Here is a 22,765-nt window from a genome sequence, read left to right as displayed (position 1 = left end):
GTCCTCTCACCCTCCCTCTTGGTTCGGACCTGAGTTGATGTCATTCTTTCGGTATGCAGATGTATTTTTAGAAGATATGGAGATCGACCCCGCGACGTCCGAAGATAAGTTTGTTCCGGATTGGGATATTCGGAATAAAGACTCCGTGATGGATGAGCTAGTTGCAAGGACTTTCTTGTTTAGTATTAGTACTCCGGTCGATCATGCTAGGAGCCGGAAGATGAAGAGCCAAGATCTGGGTGTTGCTGTTTTGTCCAACCAAGCTCAGTCGAACGTTTTTGTGACGGAGCTCTATCGGCGATGGGTGGAATCGGAGTCGGTGAGAGAAGACTTAGAGAAGGAGGTTCGATCTTTGAAACGCAAGATACAAAAGGCACCGGAGACGGAGAAGAAAGTTGCTCAGCTGACTACTGAGCTTCAGACTCATCAAGAAAAAATCAAGTCTTTGATTATTCAAAACCAATCTTCCCAAGCCGCTGCTGCCTCTGCTGCCGAGGAGAGGGATCGGGTTAATACGGAATTTAAATATTTTTCAGAGTCCATGAAAAAGAAAGACGAAGAACATAAGTCGGTGTTGGCGAAGATGGAGGAATCCTTTAACAATGTTCGCTTAGCATATGCGAACATGATGGCTGGTACGTGTCCTTTTCGACTATAATTTCTTTTTTTGTATTATTATTTCTAACACTTTATGTAGAGTGGGATGTGTTAAAAACAGGGGAAGCCGACCTGAAAGCCCAAATCGAAGAAATGAAGTGTAATCATGAATCCGAGATTGAAGGAATCAAGAAAGAGAATGCTGCTTTAAAAGCTTCGGTTGATGATCTTCATGCTACGAAGACATGGCTTCTTTCGGAGGGAGCACGACTTCTGGCCAAGAACATACATAAGGGTCGGGAGATGACCGCCGCCGTGGCCGCTGTGAACAATGCAATGAGTGCGGTCGGCGTTAATTCTGGTCTTCACAGCGGTTATCTTCATGCCTTAAAGTTGAAGACTTCCTACTCAGAGGTCCCGCTCTTGAACCGTAATGCTGCAGAGGAGCTGAATACGGTCGTTGCATGCTTCGACTCCCTAACCTTTCCGGTGGTTGAAAATCTCCCCAAGTTAGCTGACGCACCTTTGTTCAAGATAAAAGAGGCCTTAACTTTTGCAAGCAGTGGATATTCGGAGAAGTAAGGTGGACATGCCCGGCTCCTTGGGGTATGCACCTTGGCAGCTTTTAGTTTGTTTGGATAATGATTTTCTCTTTTGAATAGTGAACATGTTCAGTACTTTGGGGTAGGTACCTCGTTCTAACATGTAATGATGTTTTTACTTGACAATTATCCTTTGTAAATGATATTAATATCATTCCAGTTGTATATATCCGGTTATTTTGATGTAGCTATTTTTGTGCATGCGTCCATGTTTTGATGCGTACATTTTCGAATTTTCAGAACGTTCTTAGTTAGCTGCGGATCCGTATTGTATTTTGTTTAGGATAATTTTTTGTGAGGGAAATACGAACGATACCAGTTCGTCCTTTCCTTTTAGGGTTAGTTCCCTGATTTCGGCCGATGGTTATTTATAAGTTGCAACTTTTGCTGATAGAAAATTTATGGCATTTTATTTGATTGATCCGGAGTTAAATTTCTCCGGTAAGCACAAAGTAAAAACATTTTAAACAATCCGCAGGTAAAACCCTCTGCGGTTCTTGGAATTATAATATTGCTTTAGGGCGGGTAAAAACATCCGCTTTACAAGGAAACTAAAAGTGACGGAGCTCGTGGCTTCCGTTTTACAAATTTATTTTGAAACATAAATTTTCAAAGAAAACACTTTTTAAGGTGTACTCCGTTCCAAGTACGAGGAACGGAAGTTCCATCCATTTTGCTTAAGGTGTACGCGCCGTCTTTTCCTGCTGTCTTGATCTGGTAGGGACCTTCCCACTTGGGCGTCAGTTTTCCCGTTCCCTCAGCCAAGCTTGCTTCGTTGCTCCACATGACATACTCTCCGACCTTGAACCGGGCCTCCTTTACTTTAGAGTTGTAGTGTTTTTCCAACTCTTTTTTATATTTCGCCTCCCGGATGGCCGCAAGTTCTCTCCTTTCCTCGGCTAAATCAAGATTTAGGTGGAGTTCTTGTTCATTCTCTTCTCGGCTCTGTTGCATGCAAGGCGTGGGTATCCCTACTTCTGCGGGAATGACTGCTTCGGTACCGTACGTCAAGCTGCAGGGAGTTTCCTTGTTGCTTGTCTTTGGCATAGTCCGGTGAGCCCACAGAACATGCGGGAGCTCATCCGCCCATGAAACGCCTTCCTTCCCCAAGCGCTTTTTAATGCCTTCCACAATGCTGCGGTTGGCTCTTTCTACTTGCCCATTAGCCTGAGGATGGGCAACCGAAGCAAAATTCTGCTCAATGTGCATTCTTTGGCACCATGTTTTGAATGGTTTTTCCGCAAACTGCTTTCCGTTGTCACTTACTATACAAAGTGGCATTCCAAATCTACACACTATGCTTTCCCAGACAAACCTCAGCACCTGCTCCCCTATGATGGTCCGGAGGGGTTTAGCTTCGACCCATTTTGTGAAGTAATCAATGGCGACCAATAGGAATCTCACCCCTTCGGTGGAAGCTGGGAAAGGGCCGACAATGTCAATCCCCCATTTCTGGAACGGCCATGCGGAAGTTACAGGGACAAGGTTGTTTTTGGCTCTGTGGCTAATAGGCGTGTGCCGTTGACAATCTTCACATGCTTGTAACTCGCTAACGGCGCTTTGGTGCATACCTGGCCAAAAATATCCAGCGTTCATAGCCTTAGCAACGACCATTCTTGGTCCGGCATGGATGCTGCATATTCCCTAGTGGATTTCTCTAATGACATAACTGGCTTCTTCCGGAGTTAAGCATTTTAGGAGCGGACCCTGGAAGGTCTTTCGGTAAAGTTGTCCATCATGGACCTGATACTGCAGCGCCTTTACCTTTAACTTCCGGGCTTGAGCTTTTTCCTCTGGTAGTATGCCATCTTTCAAATACTCCAAGATCGGAGTCATCCAAGATCTTTGTTGCACGGAGACTGACATTACAGACTCTGCCTGTTGAATGGCCGGAGCTTGCAGAGTTTCAACTAGCACCTCTTTAGATAAGTGACAAAATGCTACGGAAGCAAGTTTACTTAAAGCATCCGCTTTTTTATTCTTGCTTCGTGGTATATGAACGATCTTGCAAGAGTCGAATGAAGAGATCAAACTGTTAACTTGGCTTAGATACCGGGTCATGTTTTCCTCTCGCGCCTCGTATTCTCCGCTAACCTGATTAGCAACTAGTAGTGAATCAACATGTGCTAATACGGAGGACGCACCGGCTTTAGCTGCGGTCTGGAGTCCTGCAAGGAGAGCCTCATATTCTGCTTCATTGTTTGAGGTCTTAAACTCGAAACGTAGAGCGTAAGTGTATTCTATTCCCTCTGGATCTATCAGGATCAACCCGGCTCCTGACCCTTCTTTGCTGGAGGCTCCGTCCGTATATAAGTTCCATACCTTTGGCAGGACGGGCTTTACTTTGGTACTTTCTCCGACTGGTACCTCTGCAAGGAAATCGGCTACAGCCTGGCCCTTCACCGGTCCCCTAGTTCGGTAGGTGATATCGAATGCGCTGAGTTCGATAGCCCATTTGGTTAAGCGTCCTGAAACCTCCGGCTTTCTGAGAATTTGTTGGATCTGGAGGTCAATCTGTACCTCTATGTTAAAAGCCTGGAAATACCTTCGGAGGCGCCTGGAGGCATGCACCAATGCGAGTGCCAATTTCTCTATCATCTGGTACCGAGTTTCATAATCTTTTAGGATGCGACTTACGTAGTAGACTGGGATTTGTGCTTGATCCCGGTGTACCACGAGTACCGCTCTTACAGCGAAATGAGAGGCGGAGAGATACACCGTGACAGTTTCACCAGTAATTGGGGCGGTTACGGTAGGTAGCGATCCGAGACACACTTTCAATTCCTGGAATGCCGAATCGGCTTCCGGTGTCCACTCTATCTAACCTTTTTCAGTTCGCTTCTTCAACACATTCATGAAAGGGATGGAGCGATCAGCTGCTTTCGATACGAAACGATGGAGTGCTACCCGCTTCCCATTTAACGATTGGATTTCTTTAACCGTCTTCGGGGGCTGCATGGCGATTACTGCTTTGATTTTATCAGGATGTGCTTGTATGCCGGACCGTGTTATCCATACCCCTAGAAAATTCCCTTCTTCTAAACCGAAAGAACACTTTTTGGGATTAAGTTTGAGATTGATACTCCGAAGCCTGGTGAAGGTTTCGAGTATGTCATCGATCATGTTGTCTTCGGCCTGACTTTTTATGACCAAGTCATCCACATAAATTTCTACATTTCTTCCGATCTGGTCTTTGAACGCTTTGTCCATCAATCTTTGGTACGTTGCTCTGGCGTTTTTTAATCCGAACGGCATTTTAGTATAACAGAAGAGACCCTCGTTTGTTACGAACGCGGTCTTGTCTTCGTCTTCCAAAGCCATCTGAATTTGGTGATAACCTTTATATGCGTCCAAGAAGCATTTAAGACGGAAACTGGAAAGAGAATCAATCTTTAAATCGATCTCCGGTAAAGGATAGCAATCCTTCGGACAAGCGTTGTTTAGATCGGAAAAGCCGACGCACATCCTCCAGGTTTTATCTTTCTTTGTTACCATTACTGGATTGGAGACCCATGTCTGGTACAGCACTTCCCTGATAATTCCGGCACTTAGTAGCTTCCGTACGTCCTCGAAGATGGCTTTGTTACGGGCTGGGGCCATGTTTCTTTTTCTTTGTGCCACTAGTTTTACTGAATGCGACACCTTCAGTTTGTGCTCGGCCAAGCACCGGGGTACTCCAACCATGTCAGAGGTTTGCCACGCAAATACATCGAGTGAATTAGACAAGAGCTTCCATAATTTCTTTTTGGTTCATTCAGGGAGTTGAGCCCCAGCTGCAATTTTTTTGTTCTGGGAAGTGCGGATGTATAGCCCATTCTTCTGTAAGGAGATTCGGAGGTTGAACATCGGTGTTATTTTGTCGTACCTCTGCTACGCAGATCGTTTACTCAGAGTGCAACGTTGCGATCCCTGCTTCGGTGGGGAATTTTAGAGAACCGTAAATGGTGGAGCTAATGATACCAAAAGCGCACATGCCCGGCCTCCCAAGTATAACGTTGTGGACAGACCTTGCATCTACCACTAGGTATGTCAAATTAACGGTTCGGACCATGTTTCCTTCCCCCATTGTTGTAGGCAAAGTGATTTGCCCGATGGGCTGTACAACTTCTCCGGAAAAGCTTACCAGTGGCATGGAGACTCGTATCAGTTTTGCTTTGGTTTGCGGAGCTAATTGTTGAAAACACTGTTGATACATAATCTCTGTAGCACTTCCACTATCAACATAAACTCTCCGGACCTTATGACCGGCTATCACTGCGGATACGATGATTGGTCCGTCTTTGATCTCTTCAGAGATAATTGGAGGAAAAGCAATTGGCTGCTGCATCCAGGCAGCCATGTGCTGATTGGTTCGCTTAATGCCCTGATTATTCATTTTTCTAATCATGTAAATTGTTGGCTGATTATTTGGGTTATCCGCCGTGTTTCCTACGGACTTCCCCTCTTTAACTTCTTTCACCAGATGCGATAGTTTACCGGAGCGAACTGCCTTCTCTATTTCTTGCTTTAAAGACCAACAGTCATCCGTGTTGTGACCCCGCGCATGATGGTAATCACAGTACTTCTTGGAGTTTTTATCGCCTGGGTTTCGGAGCTTTGGTGGGGCCGGGAAGCTTGCACCTTCGGCGCTGAGGATTTCACTAGGAGTTTTGGAAAGATCCGATAAGTTGTAAAATCTTGATCCGGAGTTTCTTCCCCGTTGAGGTCTATCATTCCTGCTGTAAGGATGTGATCGTCCTCTACTGCCAGACGGAGCCTTATCGAATACGGACCCTCCATTTTTCTTCCAGGAGGACATCTTATGATCTGACTCTGGAGCTGGATTGCATGCATTCTTCCCTCGAGCGAAAGCTCTGGCTCGCTCCATTAATACTTCCATGGTTTTTGGCAGATTCTCGTGCAGTTTCTCAACTAGCTGGTTGTTCCGAACACCATGACAGAATCCGGAGATCCTTAATTGGTCGACTACCCCGCTGATCTGCATGCTTTCCCGATTGAAACGGTCTATGAAACTATCCAAAGATTCTCCATCCTTTCTTCGGATGTTATGAACTTCAGTGATTTTGATGCGTGTCGGTGTGTATATAATTTAGATGTATATTTAAGCCCCTTTTTACACTTTTAGCCAAGTTTTAAATTTATAAAACACGATATTTACTAACACTAAACACACATATGGGCAAGTGCACCCATCGTGGACGTAGTATAGTGTTGGTAAGATACCGAGGTCGTCCAAGGACACAAGAGCTTTTAATACCGGTTTATCCTCAACGTCTAATCAAATCAAAAAGTGAGAAAAATGTTTTAATCTAAGAAAATAAAAACTAACTAAATGCTGAAAAATAAAATAAAATAAAAACAGATAGACAAGATGAATCACTTGGATCCGACACGTGTATTAGTATAACCTTTGATTATTTTCGCACTTTTGCACTTGTTTAAGAGATTATCTTAGTTATTGTAGTAGGCCCCTCTTTTGAAGGCGACGTTACCCTCAACCCAGTAGTTTGAATCAGCAAGGATACAATCCTAAAGGGTCGGATTATTGAAAGATAATGAATTAAGTTATTAATGCAAATTGTGGTAGGCCCCGCTTTTGGCGGTGACGTTACCCTCGGCTAAGTAGTCTGAGTCAGCAGGGATACAGTCCTAAATAGCCGGGTTATAGTATTAATAGTAGTTAACTTATGAGGGGATCAAAGAGTTTGGATCCCCGCCATCCAATACCTATGGGCATTGAAGGAGATCCTACTAAATTTGACCCAGGTCCCAAGCAGGACCTCTAAACGCTGAACAAGGGCAAGACCCTTACCAAACCGTTCCCATAACCCCCGACCAGGTAGCCAACATACCTCCATATAGACCGTGGAGATATGAATGGTGAAAATCTTTTATTTTATATAGACAGTAAAATAACGCCAAGACACCACAGACAAACGATAAGGAAAGATCACCTTCAACATAAGTAACTAGTTATTAAAGTCATTAATACAAAACCAAATAAAAAGTGCAAAAGATTAAAAATAAAAAGTATTATACTAAACACTTGTCTTCACCAAGTGATGTAAGAGACTTAGGCAAACATGGCCTTGATTGTCAAGAACTCTTACGATCAATCTTGGATCCCGAGACGACTCACACACTCTACGATGGACAATGGATGATGGTGGTGGATGATGGTGTTATGGTGGTGGTGGGTGGTGGATGAGGTGTGAGAGAGGTGGTGTGCCAAGGGATGACATGGAATGAAGCCAAGCACCCCTATTTATAGGCTGAACAGAAGGCTGGGCACGGCCCCGTGTCCACTGGACACGCCCCCGTGCCCGTCTGACATTCTCTCTCTTCATTCATTGTAATTCGCAATTACAATTAATGCGCCTGCTGCACTTTCACCACGCCCCCGTGCCCGCTGGACACGGCCCCGTGGTGGGCAATGGAAGCTTCTACTGTTTTGTCTTTTCTGCTGCTTCCTGGGCACGCCCCCGTGTTCGCTGGACACGGGGCGTGTTCAGACTCTGTTTTCTCTTCTTTGCCTTGGGAGGTGCCGTTGAGGGTCCGAGCAGTCTACTTTTGTTCCTTTTCTTGTATTTATGCTAGAATTAGTTGTCTTTTTGCTTCTTTTGTGATTTTGAGCTCATTTCATCCTGAAAATACAAAAGGAAGACAAAAACACTCTTTTTCCAACATTAGTACTTAAAAAGGGTTAGTTTTATGCCTTAATTGATGTGATTTATATGTTGCATTTTACACACATCAAATACCCCCACACTTGAACTTTTGCTTGTCCTCAAGCAAAACTCTTTAAATGTGGCTTACACTCCCAAATGGAATAGGTAGAAGAGAAAGTTTTTAGCTTGTCCTAGAGTGTCGGGAATCCAAGGTCTTAGTAAGTTTTATTTTTATTTATTTACAATCCTATTCGTTATGATTTATTTTGAACGTTTCATAAGATAAATTACTTATTTGGGCATAGCATGCCTTATTAAAATTCCATTTATATACAAGTTCACATACCTCACGGGGGATCACTCAACACTCGGCCGAAGGTGTATATTTTTAGTGAATCACTCGAGAGCGGCATGGAACTTACGCCTTCCATAGGCTTGCCAAGCAATCAATCCTCCTCCTTTTTAACTTTTTACCTTTGTAAATATCAAGAGGACTTTTGGGGTGAAGGGTTAGGCTTGGGTTAAAGGTGGGTGGTTGGGTTAGTGGTTAGTAAAAAGGGCGAAAAATCGTAAAAAGCGTCGGTTTTCGTAAAATACCTTGTCTTTAGCGACTTTTTTTATTTTGAAGTATTTCTCCAAACAAGCTTTTATATAGCTTTTGTTTGTTTTTGACTTCATCATTGTTTTTTTTGTTTTTTTTTTATAAAAAGGCGAGTTTAACGAAAAACCGAGCTTGTTACTAAAATAAAGGGTGAAAAATAAAAAGGTTTTTGGTGGGTAAAAAGGGTTTTAGGGTAATGAAATGAAAGGTTTAGGCTCAAAGGGGCTATCTAGGGGGATTTTGGGTAGGTGATAAAAAAAATTGAAAAATAATGGTTTTGAAAGAAAAAATGGTTAGTCCTAATGCCTCCATCATTTACTTACTTGGGTTTAAGTTGGTAAGGACCGAGAATGTATCGTCGTGGCAAGTTCTAGATTTGTAAGAACCAAGCGGCTATTCACACAAGAAACGAAAAAATGAGCATTTAGTCTAAATGTGTATATTTTTATGCTCAATAAAGTCTCAAAACTCAATTTTGTGGGAATGGGTTTTTTATGTGATCAAGTATATATAATCGAATTTTTAACTAGACTTGTTATGCCGTTTCATAATTTTCTTATGTTGGTTCTTTGTTATCACGACGCTATCGGCTGTAAACTTGTAAAAATATAACTTTTTTTTTAGAACTTGTTATTCCCAACTTAAACTAAGACAAGTAAATAAAAAAAATGAAAAAAATTTGAAAAAATTTGGGGTGTTTAGCGGTTCCAATAGAGTTTTGTGTAAGGCTTGTGTTTAGGATTTGCAAAATTTCAAGGTTTTAGCATCCCCCCACACTTAAATTACACATTGTCCTCAATGTGTCCAAAAATAATGTTTTTGGTTGATTAGAATGTGTAAAAGCATGTTAAAAAGCAAAGATTTATGTTACTGGCATCCTGGACACGGCCCCGTGGTGACTGGGCACGGCCCCGTGGTCAAGTGCCAGTAACAAAAATTAGAGAATTGAAACAGAAGCCTGGACACGGGGGCGTGTCCGCTGAACACGGCCCGTGTCCAGTTACCTGAACTGGGTGATTTTCTGCAGGTGGCTCAGCACGGGGCCGTGTTGGTTGGACACGGCCCGTGTTGAGTCTTCTGTGATGGAGATTTTTGTCGGGTTGCTCTGTTCTTCGTGCATGGTTCCATTTTTTCTCGTTCCCTTTTTCATCCATTACCACCATGAGTGTGTTTTATTCTGCAAAAACTAAAAGATTAAACTAAACTAAGGATAGTTCCGCGGAATGCCTCCGTGGTGCGCCACGTTTATAAGGGTCCTTGGCTAGACCCGATTCGAGGTTATATATCTTCTGAGTGGGATGCCTTGCTTCCCATGTTACACCGTCGGAGAGCAGCATCCAAGCTCGAATCAATAACCTTCATGTAATTTACTGGGTCGTCGTCCTCTATTCTCTTCCCAACTCCGAACTTCACTTCATCATCCCCATACCTCAAAGTGAGTGTCCCGTCATTTATATCTACCACTGCTTGTGCTGTGGCAAGGAAGGGTCTCCCTAGTATAAGGGGGACCTCGGTGTCTTCCTCCATATCGAGTATGACAAAGTCAACTGGATAAACGAATCTGCTTACCTTTACCAAGACATTCTCGATGACACCTTGTGGGAATTTGACGGATCGATCAGCGAGTTGTATGCTCATTTTTGTAGGGCTCGAGGTTCCCAAGCCAAGCCTTTTGAACATTGATGAGGGCATGAGGTTAATGCTAGCCCCTAGGTCGGCCAAGGCATTGCGAACGGGTGATTCCCCTATTGAGCACGGAATCGTGAAACTTCCGGGATCGATTTTCTTTTGGGGCAGTTTATTGAGTACGAGGGCAGAGCATTCTTCGCCTAAATTAACTAATTGCAAATTTTCAATTTTCTTCTTATGTGTAAGGAAGTCCCTCATAAATTTAGAGTATTTGGGCATTTGGGTTAGGACTTCGATAAAAGGAATATTGACATGCAATTGTTTTAACAGACTTTCGAATTTTGCGAATTGCTCATTGGTCTTTTGACGAATTAACCTACCGGGGTACGGAACTCGAGGAGCCTTGGTAGGCTCTAGTGATGGAGGAGAGTTCTTCTCCTGCAGAGGTGTTGGCACTGTGTCTTCCGTAGGTGGTGGTACTTCTGCAGGTCCTACGGTGCGGTTTCGTAGTGTGATGAGGTGAACTTGCGCCTTTGGGTTTGTTTCGGTATTGCTAGGTAATGCGCCTTGCGGTCTCTCGGAAAAATTTTGAGCTATTTGATTTATTTGTTTTTCTATGTTTTGAATGCTAGCTTGTTGATTCCTAAAATTAGATTCTAATTGTAGAAATCTTTCCGAGTTTTTCTTATCAGTGTCAGAGACGAGGCGAGATATAGTATCTTCGAGCCTTTCTCGTCCACCTTGTTGTTGAGTGAAATTTTGTGACTCATTTCTTGGTTGCTGAAAGTTTGTTCGTTGGGTTTGTTGGTTACTACTATTGCCGGGTTCCCTCCAACCAAGGTTTGGGTGGTTTCGCCATCCTTGGTTGTAAGTTCCCGTTGGGGGACCCGACGGCCTAGGTCTATTATCAATGTAGTTTACCATTTCTTGTTGATCGTCTGTTTCTTTCATGCAACTCCAATTTTCATGTGACCCACCACACCCTTCACAAGCCATAACCGAGACTGTTTTTGTCATTTCCAATTTTTTTATCTTTGAAGAAAGAGCCTCGATTTGGGCTTGTAAAGAAGTGCTTTCATCGACCTTATGGGCGCCCGGGGCGATAGACTTATTTCCCCGGGGGGTGTGCCATTGAAAATTGGTTTGAGCAATTTCCTCAATTTGATTATATATTTCGTGTGGGCGTCGATTACCTAAAAGTCCTCCGGAGCTAGAATCAAGTGTCTGCCTAGTGTGTGGCAACAATCCATTATAGAAAGTGGATACTTGTTGCCATATTGCGAGGCCGTGATGGGGACACTTGCGTAATAGCTCCTTGAACCTTTCCCAAGTTTCATATAAGGATTCCCCGTCCTCTTGTGAGTATGTATTAATTTCAGTCATTAATTTAGCAGTTTTAGCAGGAGGGAAATACTTATATAGAAATTTTTGGGCTAGTTCATCCCAGGTGTTTACCCATCCAGCTGGGAGGGCGTTGAGCCAAGCTTTCGCTCGGTCTTTTAGTGAGAATGGAAACATACGAAGGCGGATGGCGTCGTTTGATGCTCCGTTGATCCGAAAGGTATCACATATTTCTAAAAAAAATAGTTATATGTAGATGGGGATCCTCGTCCGCAAGCCCGTGGAAGGTTGCGGAGTTTTGGAGCATTTGTATCAAATGTGGTCGAAGTTCGAAGTTATTGGCTTCGACATTCGGGGCATTGATAGCGGCGCCTAGATTACCTACGGTGGGTCGTAGATAATCCATAAGGGTACGTTGGTCCGCCATTGGAGGTGGATCACCCGAAACCTTCTCTTGGTTTTTGGCTTTTAACCTTTTTCTGAGAAAGCGTTCGGGTTCTTCTAGCGGTTCTTTTATGTCTTTATTGGAACTGGAGCTCATACACTACGTGAGGTTGGCGTCGGGTTCCAAGTCCTGCAATAAAAACAGAAAAGAATGTTGGTCAGAAGGTTCACCACGGCCCCGTGTTGAGCGAACACGGCCCCGTGGTCGGAATTACAGTGATTGTTTTCCAGATCCCTGTTACTGGAAGTTGGACACAGCCCCGTGTTGCACCGGCACGGCCCCGTGGTCAGCCTTCTGTAACTTGAAAAACAAAAACTGCCAGTAACGATGCTGAGCACGGCCCGTGTCCGACCAGGCACGGCCCCGTGTTGAGCTCTGCAGAAGCTGAAAATCTAAGAAAAAAAAATCCTAAAAAATTAAATAAAAATATGATTAGGCCGTTGATTCCTAACTTTCTTAAAATCCTTGTGTCCCGGGCAACGGCGCCAAAAACTTGATGCGTGTCGGTGTGTATATAATTTAGATGTATATTTAAGCCCCTTTTTACACTTTTAGCCAAGTTTTAAATTTATAAAACACGATATTTACTAACACTAAACACACATATGGGCAAGTGCACCCATCGTGGACGTAGTATAGTGTTGGTAAGATACCGAGGTCGTCCAAGGACACAAGAGCTTTTAATACCGGTTTATCCTCAACATCTAATCAAATCAAAAAGTGAGAAAAATGTTTTAATCTAAGAAAATAAAAACTAACTAAATGCTGAAAAATAAAATAAAATAAAAACAGATAGACAAGATGAATCACTTGGATCCGACACGTGTATTAGTATAACCTTTGATTATTTTCGCACTTTTGCACTTGTTTAAGAGATTATCTTAGTTATTGTAGTAGGCCCCTCTTTTGAAGGCGACGTTACCCTCAACCCAGTAGTTTGAGTCAGCAAGGATACAATCCTAAAGGGTCGGATTATTGAAAGATAATGAATTAAGTTATTAATGCAAATTGTGGTAGGCCCCGCTTTTGGCGATGACGTTACCCTCGGCTAAGTAGTCTGAGTCAGCAGGGATACAGTCCTAAATAGCCGGGTTATAGTATTAATAGTAGTTAACTTATGAGGGGGTCAAAGAGTTTGGATCCCCGCCATCCAATACCTATGGGCATTGAAGGAGATCCTACTAAATTTGACCCGGGTCCCAAGCAGGACCTCTAAACGCTGAACAAGGGCAAGACCCTTACCAAACCGTTCCCTTAACCCCCGACCATGTAGCCAACATACCTCCATATAGACCGTGGAGATATGAATGGTGAAAATCTTTTATTTTATATGGACAGTAAAATAACGCCAAGACACCACGGACAAACGATAAGGAAAGATCACCTTCAACATAAGTAACTAGTTATTAAAGTCATTAATACAAAACCAAATAAAAAGTGCAAAAGATTAAAAATAAAAAGTATTATACTAAACACTTGTCTTCACCAAGTGATGTAAGAGACTTAGGCAAACATGGCCTTGATTGTCAAGAACTCTTACGATCAATCTTGAATCCCGAGACGACTCACACACTCTACGATGGACAATGGATGATGGTGGTGGATGATGGTGTTATGGTGGTGGTGGGTGGTGGATGAGGTGTGAGAGAGGTGGTGTGCCAAGGGATGTAATGGAATGAAGCCAAGCACCCCTATTTATAGGCTGAACAGAAGGCTGGGCACGGCCCCGTGTCCGCTGGACACGCCCCCGTGCCCGTCTGACATTCTCTCTCTTCATTAATTGTAATTCGCAATTACAATTAATGCGCCTGCTGCACTTTCACCACGCCCCCGTGCCCGCTGGACACGACCCCGTGGTGGGCACTGGAAGCTTCTACTGGTTTGTCTTTTCTGCTGCTTCCTGGGCACGCCCCCGTGTTCGCTGGACACGGGGCGTGTTCAGACTCTGTTTTCTCTTCTTTGCCTTGGGAGGTGCCGTTGAGGGTCCGGGCAGTCTACTTTTGTTCCTTTTCTTGTATTTATGCTAGAATTAGTTGTCTTTTTGCTTCTTTTGTGATTTTGAGCTCATTTCATCCTGAAAATACAAAAGGAAGACAAAAACACTCTTTTTCCAACATTAGTACTTAAAAAGGGTTAGTTTTATGCCTTAATTGATGTGATTTATATGTTGCATTTTACACACATCAGATTTCTTTGGAGTAGTGCCGTTGTTGGCTAAAGTTCTGGAGGAACAATCTTCGGAACTCCTCGAAGTCATTTATCTCTCCTTCATTCAGTGCGTCAAACCATACTCGGGCAGCCTCGGTTAGTGTTTGCGCGAACATGAAGCACCACGCCGGCATCGGCCATTGTTCTACTCGCGCAGCTCCGTCCAAGTCGAACATTTGATCATCTGGATCAGTCGTACCATCATACTTTTTACCGTAGTTGGCATTTTGAGCTTCGGAGGGAGCTTAGCGTGTGTGATGCGGGCGCTGAATTTAGACTTGACAGTCATGGAGACCAGATGATAAGGCTTGGTGAGCTCCGGATCATTAATTGCTTCCATTTGTGTTTCATTTCGTATTGCCATTGCAGGAGATGGTCCGGAAGAACCCTGCACAAATCCGTTATAAGTTTCCGAGGTAACAACTGTGGAGAAAGTAGGAGGGGTGAACATTGTAGGACCCGTAGTCCTTACCGGAGTTTCATCATGAAAGAGCCTGGTTCGTAAACCGAGGATTTCTTCATCTCTAGCCTGCTGGGCTTTTAGTCTTCGAAGAAGACTTGCATTTTTTGACAAGAATTCGGCATCGAATTCTGATGTTTGAGATGTTGGAACCAGAATGAACGGCAAAGTTGTTCCTGGCCCTGAACTCAAAGGACTAACACGTACTGGTGCTGTAGTTTGTGTACTAACAGCTATGGTTCCCGAATTCATGGAACTCGAGGCCGCCATAGATCAGTTTACTGCTCAAGAAATTCACTAAAGTGAAGGACTGTGAGCTTGTGAAATCGGATGGCGCCAATTGAAGAACCAAAAAGTCGAGTCGAGGCCGGAGCCTGTAATCGAAGGTTTGGGTCTTGTAAAAAGTTAGGAAAAGGTTCCTGCAAAACAGAAAACCGTTAGGCTCGCCGCAGAGATGGGAGGGCCTCTCTGCGACCACCCTCCGGCGTGAGGATAAGTATTTGTATAGAGAGAGAAAATAGAGAGAGAAAGTAAGGACGGAGGTTCAGAAAATCGTACTTGGCGTTGTACTTTGGTGAGGTATTTATAGTGGTCAACTGGGATGACGTCATTCGGCCAGACGCACTTGAATGGTGGTTCGTCTCCGGAATTATGTGGAGGACAGAGCTGTCACTTTTATTTGGGTACGGAGCGGACACGTTAGGACGCTTGTCCTTGGTGGGTAATATCCGACCTCGGATATGTATCTTCAATAACCATTCATTCCAAAGTCTGGCAACAAATCTCGTCGATTCTGTTTCACTCACCTCACACACATACATCTATCCTACAACCCGAATCCCCCCTTTACGACATCGTTTTGCCACACATCAAAAAAGCCCTAATTCAAATCCACACAGTTGTTTATTCAGGGCATGTTTGGCTAAGCTTATTATAGTTAAAAAACGACTTTTGAAAAAGGACTTTTGAGAAAAGGACTTTTTGAAAAGGAGTTTTTAAAAAAAGTGTTTGGATTAGCTTATTGATGTAAAATGACTAAAATGGGCATTCTTTTAGATATAAGGGGGTAAAGAAGGGGTATATTGGTAATTTATAGTTTGAAAAGTTAAAAGCTGGCCAAGAAGTCACAATATTGTGACTTCTTGAAACCTCCTTTTTCTTCTTTGCAAAAAGCCATTTCTAAAAGGACTTTTGGCTTAGCCAATCACAAAAACAACTAATTGGCTTTTTGATAAGTCAATAAGCCAATAAGTTGTTTTGAAAAGCTTAGCCAAACATGCCCTCAATTCTCAATCAAGCTTCTGTAATTCGAACTTTCTGTTGTTTGATTGCTGATCTAGAATCGTTGATGCGCTTATTATATGCACATGTGGCCGGTCCCTAGTTCCTCCACTCCCTCTGTAGCTACTCATTCCAGTTGCTTCGTAAGGGTAATTTTGCTTCATAAGTGGGCCTCCAAACATATATTTATTTTATTTATTTTGTTTTATCATAAAAGGGGTAATTTTGTCATTTCACAGCTACTTAACACCATAAAATAACGGTTATCCACTCCAGGGACTATCCGAGTAACAATCGAGCAAACCACAAGGAGCAAGAGTGTAATTTTCAAAAGTTGGGGACTAAATGTGAAATTTTACCAAACCACAGGGAGCATCCGTGCATTTTACTCTACAAATTAATCATACATGAAACATTCAACTTTTTAACTTTAGACCAAAATCTCACTGAAACCTAACAACAATGCATGAAATATCAACCCTGCTTTTCTTCGCCAGCGCCTCTTTGATCAGCTGCTTTGCTGCTGCCCGTGGATCCTCCACACCCTTCACACAATCCACGGCCTCTTCGTTCGACATAACCTTCCAAATGCCATCGCTCGCCAAGATCAGAAACTCACTCTCGTCGTCTACATCCCCCACCCACACATCCGGTTCTGAACTGATGTGTTCTTTCAACCTTTTATCACCAAACGCCCTCGACATTGCCAAGCATCCATCCACGCGCGGACAATCCCCTGTGCACGCACCAAGATCAATCTTGATTACTTTTAAAAATGTTGCATTTTTGTGATTGTTGATACATGGGAATAGGACTTTAAACGAACCCAAGGGGGATATGAGCGGGACTTGTTCATGTTCAAACAGTTTTTTGTAGTTCATGTTCATTCATTGAATTATATACATGTTCGAGTAAACGTAAATGAGCCAACATAAACAAAGAAATGAATGTGTTCTTGTGCGTCTATTAGTCAATTAATTAAGCTCGGTATGGGCAATTAATATTACTTATAACTAATACATAAACTTAGATATGTAAACTAACATAAAAAAAAACAAAGGTAAAAGTTCGGTTTCTTTATGTAACTACCTGCGAATTCCGTTACAAATCCACCCCTTTCTTCGATAACTTTGCGCTCCTTGTTAGGCTTGTGATCAACCGATAACTGTTTGGCCACACCATCTTGGCACAAAACCGCACGTGAGTCACCAACGTTGGCTACCACCAACTTCTCACAATTAATCAAGATTGCAGTAAGCCAGTAACAGCAGTCGAACCCCCTTTACGTTTCTTGATTGCTTTGTTCACGATCATAGAATCAGTGAATTCATATGCTCTTTTAACGGCTTCCTCTGGTTCAGTCCAAAAGTCGGGCTACCGTCCAAATTATCATAACAAACTTGATTAAGGTAGGTAAATATATAGGAGCAGTATATGATGATTGCTTTACCTCGTTTATGATGTTGTCGAACAAATGTGAGAGTAAGTAATCGGGAACTTGTCGACCTGAATGACCGTCGAACACAGCAAATAGGCCGCGCTCGTTGTCATCAATCTGTTTGAATTGTGCGAAAACATAATCTTCAGTTGAATGAGGCATTTTTCCTTCAACAGAATGATACCCATGTTTGATTTTCTTGTTCATCTTGCTTTTTCCTTATCCAGTGTCTACTGTAGGTGAGCTTAGCTCACGTTTCCCCTGTTACAACAGTTGATATGTAAACACTGATGTGTGCAACTTTTGGCTGATAATTTATATACTCTTGTCACTTTGATCAATAACTTTCATTTTCCTTGCCGATTACAAGCCCATTTTAACGGATAAGAATTTGTTTGCTGGAATCGGATCTTAATAATCCAAACTATAAACTAGTGACCGACAATTAGTCAAGTTTGTATAAACTAGTGACCGACATCACTATTAAGAATAGTAGAAGTGATTTTGGAGAGACTGGTAATACACTGTCTTAGTAATTAAAAAATGGTTGATCCAACCGGTGAATTCGTTTGAGAGTGTAAAAACTCCGGTAAATACAGCACAACGGTAATAGCTACTGCGGTGAAAAGTTTACCTCAATACCTCTGGTCATTCTCCGGTTAGCACAGCGTAATAGAACATGCATAAAGTTGACGGATCGTGTAAATGAATTTATGATGAATCCGGCCCACTTGCCGGCGGCATTGATACAACTTTTTTTGCCTTAAAAGGATGCTATTATGACTGTTGCTCATGTAGTAATTTTAGGAGATCTTACTTGATGCAAGTTGATCATCATCAGAAGTTGCAAGTTTGACGAAGAAGTGATGGTGGAGCTGGTGGGTGGAAAAGAGGGAAAGGAGGGGTGGGGTGTTTTTTTCAAGCTACATTCCATGCATGAAGGTGAAAGTGGTTTTGGTTTTGTAATTTTCACTTAAATTAAATAGTTTTCAACTTATGCCACGTCATTACAGGTGAGATTGTCGAGAACAGAATTAAGAGGAATTTACGAAAGGGAAAATTACGAAAATGTAGGTTGACCAAATATGTTTTCAAATTTGTCACGCTTCTGCGTCCTTGGAGCGGCACATTATGCGCGGGATGCGTCCTTCAAGCACGGGATGCGTCCTTAAAGCAAAATCCAATAAAAAGTGGACACGTGGCCACGGAATGCGTCCTTCAAGTTTTTGAAGCGTCCGGTGAGATTTCCGACGAGTTGCAGATTTCCGAGGAGTTTTCCGGCGAGTTACTGAACAAAGAGTCAAAATTCATATACAGAAAAAAAAACAAGTAAAATAAAAATAAAATGCATGTGGGTGGCCATTGCTTGAATACCATGGTATAATAAGTTGCAGAAAGAGAACTGAGCTGCTTACCGTCAACAATTGAAAAAAAGACTGAGCCACCGCTTCCTTACCACCATTCATGATCATGACCTGACGCATGGCTTCTTTCCTTCAATCCAAACACCACAAATAGTGGAGAACCTTAAAACCTACAACCAGCCCCTGGTTTTCCCCCTCTTTCTCTCTCTTGAACAACCGAACACAGATGCAAAGAATTCTGCAACTTATCTTCAACATCTTGCTTGCATAGAACTTGAAAAAATATTCAACTTCTTTTTTCTCACACAAGTCAGTAAACTTTTTCTTCTAATCAATTGATTTTGGGAGAATTGTGGAAAATAACTCGCCGGAAAACTCGTCGGAAACCTGCAACTCTCCGGACGCATCCCGCGCATAATGTGCCGCTCCAAGGACGCAGGAGCGTGACAAATTTGAAAACCTGTTTGGTCAACCGACATTTTTATAATTTTCCCTTTACGAAAATAGCCAAGAAATAAGTTTGACTTACCAAAATGGCCACCTCATGCGTCGGTAGAGCAGGGCATCATCGATTACGAGACATCTTATGCGTCTACATGGCTCATTCATGTGTCCACCAATGTAGAAGTGACACGTGTCTCAATGACATCCATGCGTCACATACGTCCCATGCGTCCGTGACTCATAAAATTTACTTTTAGCGAGATTTGAGGCATCCCATGCGTCCGTGACTCATCCCATTATCTCATGGGTCCGTGACTCATCCCATCATCACATGCGTCCGTGACTCATCCCATGCGTTTGCTGACTCATCACATGCGTCCGTGACTCATCCCATTGAGACACGTGTCACTTCTATATTTAAGGACTCGTGGGATGAGTCGACAACGCATGGGATGAGTCACGGACACATGGGATGATGGGATGAGTCACGGACACATGTCACTTCTATATTTAAGGAGGCATAAGGTGTCTCGTAATCGGTGAAGCCCTGCTCCACCCATGCATGAGGTGGCCATTTTGGTAAATCAAACTTATTCTTGGCTATTCTCGTAAATTTCTCCGGAATTAAAACTAAAAGGACTTGTTAATTAGTCAGTGTAGAGAAAGTAAGTTACAAATGTGAAATAAAAGCACAAAAAGGGTGGCGGCGCAACTTGTTGCCCGACTACCTGCCATTATTTTGTAATTGTTCTTTTTCGTGTGAAATGATATACAAATCATCGAAAAAAAGGGTGGGTTTTGGGGGTTGGTTGTACCTGGATCGTTGAGTGATTTTGTTTGGATTTATGGTGACTTGGGTCCTATCAGAATCCCAAGGAGTTATTAAAATGGTCGGATGAACACAAAAGAAAAGGGGGAGAATTTTAGAGTACCTGCATCTCATGGTGGTCTTCCGGTGACTTACTTTTGGTTGATTTCTGTTGACTTTCATTTGTAGAAGAACTCAATTCACGAACCTCCTGTTAAATGACAAAAAAAAAAAAAAAAAAAAAACTAAAAAAACTTTCATAATCGATGGAATGAAAATTGTAAAAAGGAGGGTACCTGCATGTTGTCGTGGTCGTCCGGTGATCGCTGGTTTTGGCGACAAGAAATAGGAAGAATCGCCGACAGTGTTGGGAGATGAGATGCTCTGTGACGTTGACACGAAGAAGAGGTGAACGATGACTCACTGATTTTGGTTTTTGACAGCTTCATCGTACTAGAATCAAAATCACTGCCACAAACTGCAGGCAGATGTAATTTATTTTAGTATTCGAATTTCGAAAACCTTTAATTTATATTGGTTTAGTTTGTTATGCGGTTTAATTCGGACTATGTCGACTGATATGTTATCTGAGATGTTAAATCAGTCTGTCCCCAAACCAACACCAACACAAGCAATAACACCGCCAAAACCAAAAAGTTATACTGGTCAAAATTTAAGCAACCATCAAAACACCCATTGATTTCTTTTCAGCTCATTTTAATCAAAACTTTGATCATGGTCAATAGATATTTGAGTAAATTACAAAAATTTATGTATATCACTTATTGCAAATTGTGTCCTTTATTTTCAATAACGTACTCGATGTTTGCAAAACTTTGCAAATTATGTTCTTTAGCCCTAACTCAGTTAATTTTTTGTGGTTAAATCTAACCAAATGGACCTCACATGAGGGTATTTTGGTCATTTTACTCTCACATGGGGTCCATTTGGTCAGATTTAACCACAAAAATACCCTTATGTGGGGTCCATTTTTTTAGATTTAACCACAAAATTTAACTGGGTTAGGGCTAAAGGACATAACTTGCAAGGGTTTGCAAACATCGAGTACGTTTTCTGTAATTATTGAAGACAAATGACACAGTTTGCAATAAGTGACATATATAAAGGACGATTTTTGTAATTTACTCTAGATATTTTGAATTCCTGTTTTGCAGGGTTGATTACGGTGGTGATTTTAGGGAGGTGACACTCGAAAGCTCTCTATTTCTATAATTTTTACGGGGGTGTTTGGGATTGTTTGTTTTAGCTAACTTATTATTGACTTTTTGAAAAGTTAAATGGTGTTTGGGATTCTGAGTGTATGTGAGGAGAATAGTCAATAAGTCACTCCATTTTGACTTATTAACTTTTCCAAAAAGTCATCAGGAGTTTGGAAAAGCTAAGCCAAACTATGACACCCCGTAAGAATACTCGGTTGTCCAGTATCTGTATGCTAAATTTCAGGACGAAATTTCTGTTAACAGGGGTATGATGTGACAACCCACACGATTCGTTTTGTACCGATCCTATTTATGTTGTAATCCCGTTAACTAGTGAGCTTTATTTATGTAAAAAGAGTTTTATATTTGAGTTATATATGAATGTATGTTACATGAAATTAATATAGCAGATTGCATGAACTTCATATTTGTCAGACCCCAACCGATGGCGGAAACATCGGGGCGTGAAACTAAGCGAAACAAATTGTCCAAGAGAATCCATAACAACTATTAATGACAATATATTTAACGTTAAAGTCCCATAGCAATAACATATAAAGTAAAAAACAGTTATTACAGACAGTGTTTCTCAAAAATAAGTAAACTGTTCCGACAACTCAGATTTTATTATTCGGTGGGTTTCTAGACCTCCTACTCGATTCATCACAGCAAACATAGCATCCTATCAGCCTGTCACATAAGTTAAAATAAAGTCAATACATAAAATGTAAAGGTGAGTACACAAGTTTGAGTAGCATATAGTATAGCGAAAGCATTTACGCATAACCAGCATGTAACACGTAGAATGTGAATCAAGTAAGCTATCGACAATGACGTATGCAACCGACATGACTACGAGTGTAGAATGCGCAACACATTATCACCACTGTGACCATGTGAAGTAATACCCTTAACAACCCATGTCAATGACAAGTGCTGAGTCCAAACTATAGTACTATCGTTGCTAAGGTGTCAGGCAACAATCACTGTGTAAACATAACATACAAGCATTCATCGAATCACGTATAACATGCAAGAGCGGTTAGCGTTAAAAGTTTTTGTGTTGTGTGTTGATGTGTTTTGATAGAGAATGTATGTAACACCCAAAGTGTGTTAAGCGAAAAAGGGTTCGAGTATACTCATAGTATGTGTTTAGTAAATAAACACAGTCTTGTATTGGATTGAAGGGAGCGCGTTGGGTTAGCCTGAGTATAGAACAGTAGCATGAGCGTTGAACAGTGCGTAAACAGCGTGTCGGATGAGATAAGTGTCGAATGGTGAGTCGAACGGGCAAATATCCATTCGAAGGGATGGCCATTCGAATGAGGTGTGAGTGTTTGTAAATTGTTTTGAACTTTTGAAGTTTTCGTTGTAGTACTTAATCAAGTCATCCGGTCGGATGGTCATCTGGATGGATGGCCATTCGATCGGATGGCTATTCGATTGAGAAGTTGAAGTTTGACGTTTTGATCAAATCGTTTAAGTGTTGAAAGTTATAAAGGACAAGTCACCTGGTCGAATAGTCATTCGATCGGATGGCCATTCAATTGGGCGACCTGATGTTTGAAAACTTGTAAAATTTTCTAAGTTAAAAAGTTGAAGTTTGACGGAGACGGCGTGACGACGTGTCAAACAATGGGAATCTACACCAAGCCCAGC

General features: G+C 42.1%; 1 non-coding gene and 1 pseudogene across 1 annotated transcript; one reads left to right on the top strand and one right to left on the bottom strand.

Moving 5' to 3' along the window:
- The first annotated feature begins 11,379 nt into the window (after positions 1-11,379).
- On the top strand, positions 11,380-11,486 carry LOC118487799. Its single transcript, XR_004882742.1, has one exon. It is a non-coding gene; the product is annotated as a small nucleolar RNA R71 (small nucleolar RNA).
- Positions 11,487-16,266: 4,780 nt separating this feature from the next.
- LOC110910766 lies at positions 16,267-17,563 on the bottom strand (annotated as a pseudogene).
- Positions 17,564-22,765: the final 5,202 nt, after the last annotated feature.

This window comes from Helianthus annuus, chromosome 15 (genome assembly GCF_002127325.2).
Source record: "Helianthus annuus cultivar XRQ/B chromosome 15, HanXRQr2.0-SUNRISE, whole genome shotgun sequence".
NCBI classification, from domain to species: domain Eukaryota; kingdom Viridiplantae; phylum Streptophyta; class Magnoliopsida; order Asterales; family Asteraceae; genus Helianthus; species Helianthus annuus.
Note: the sequence above shows the minus strand (reverse complement) of the source record. Positions and strands in the feature narration are given on the sequence as shown.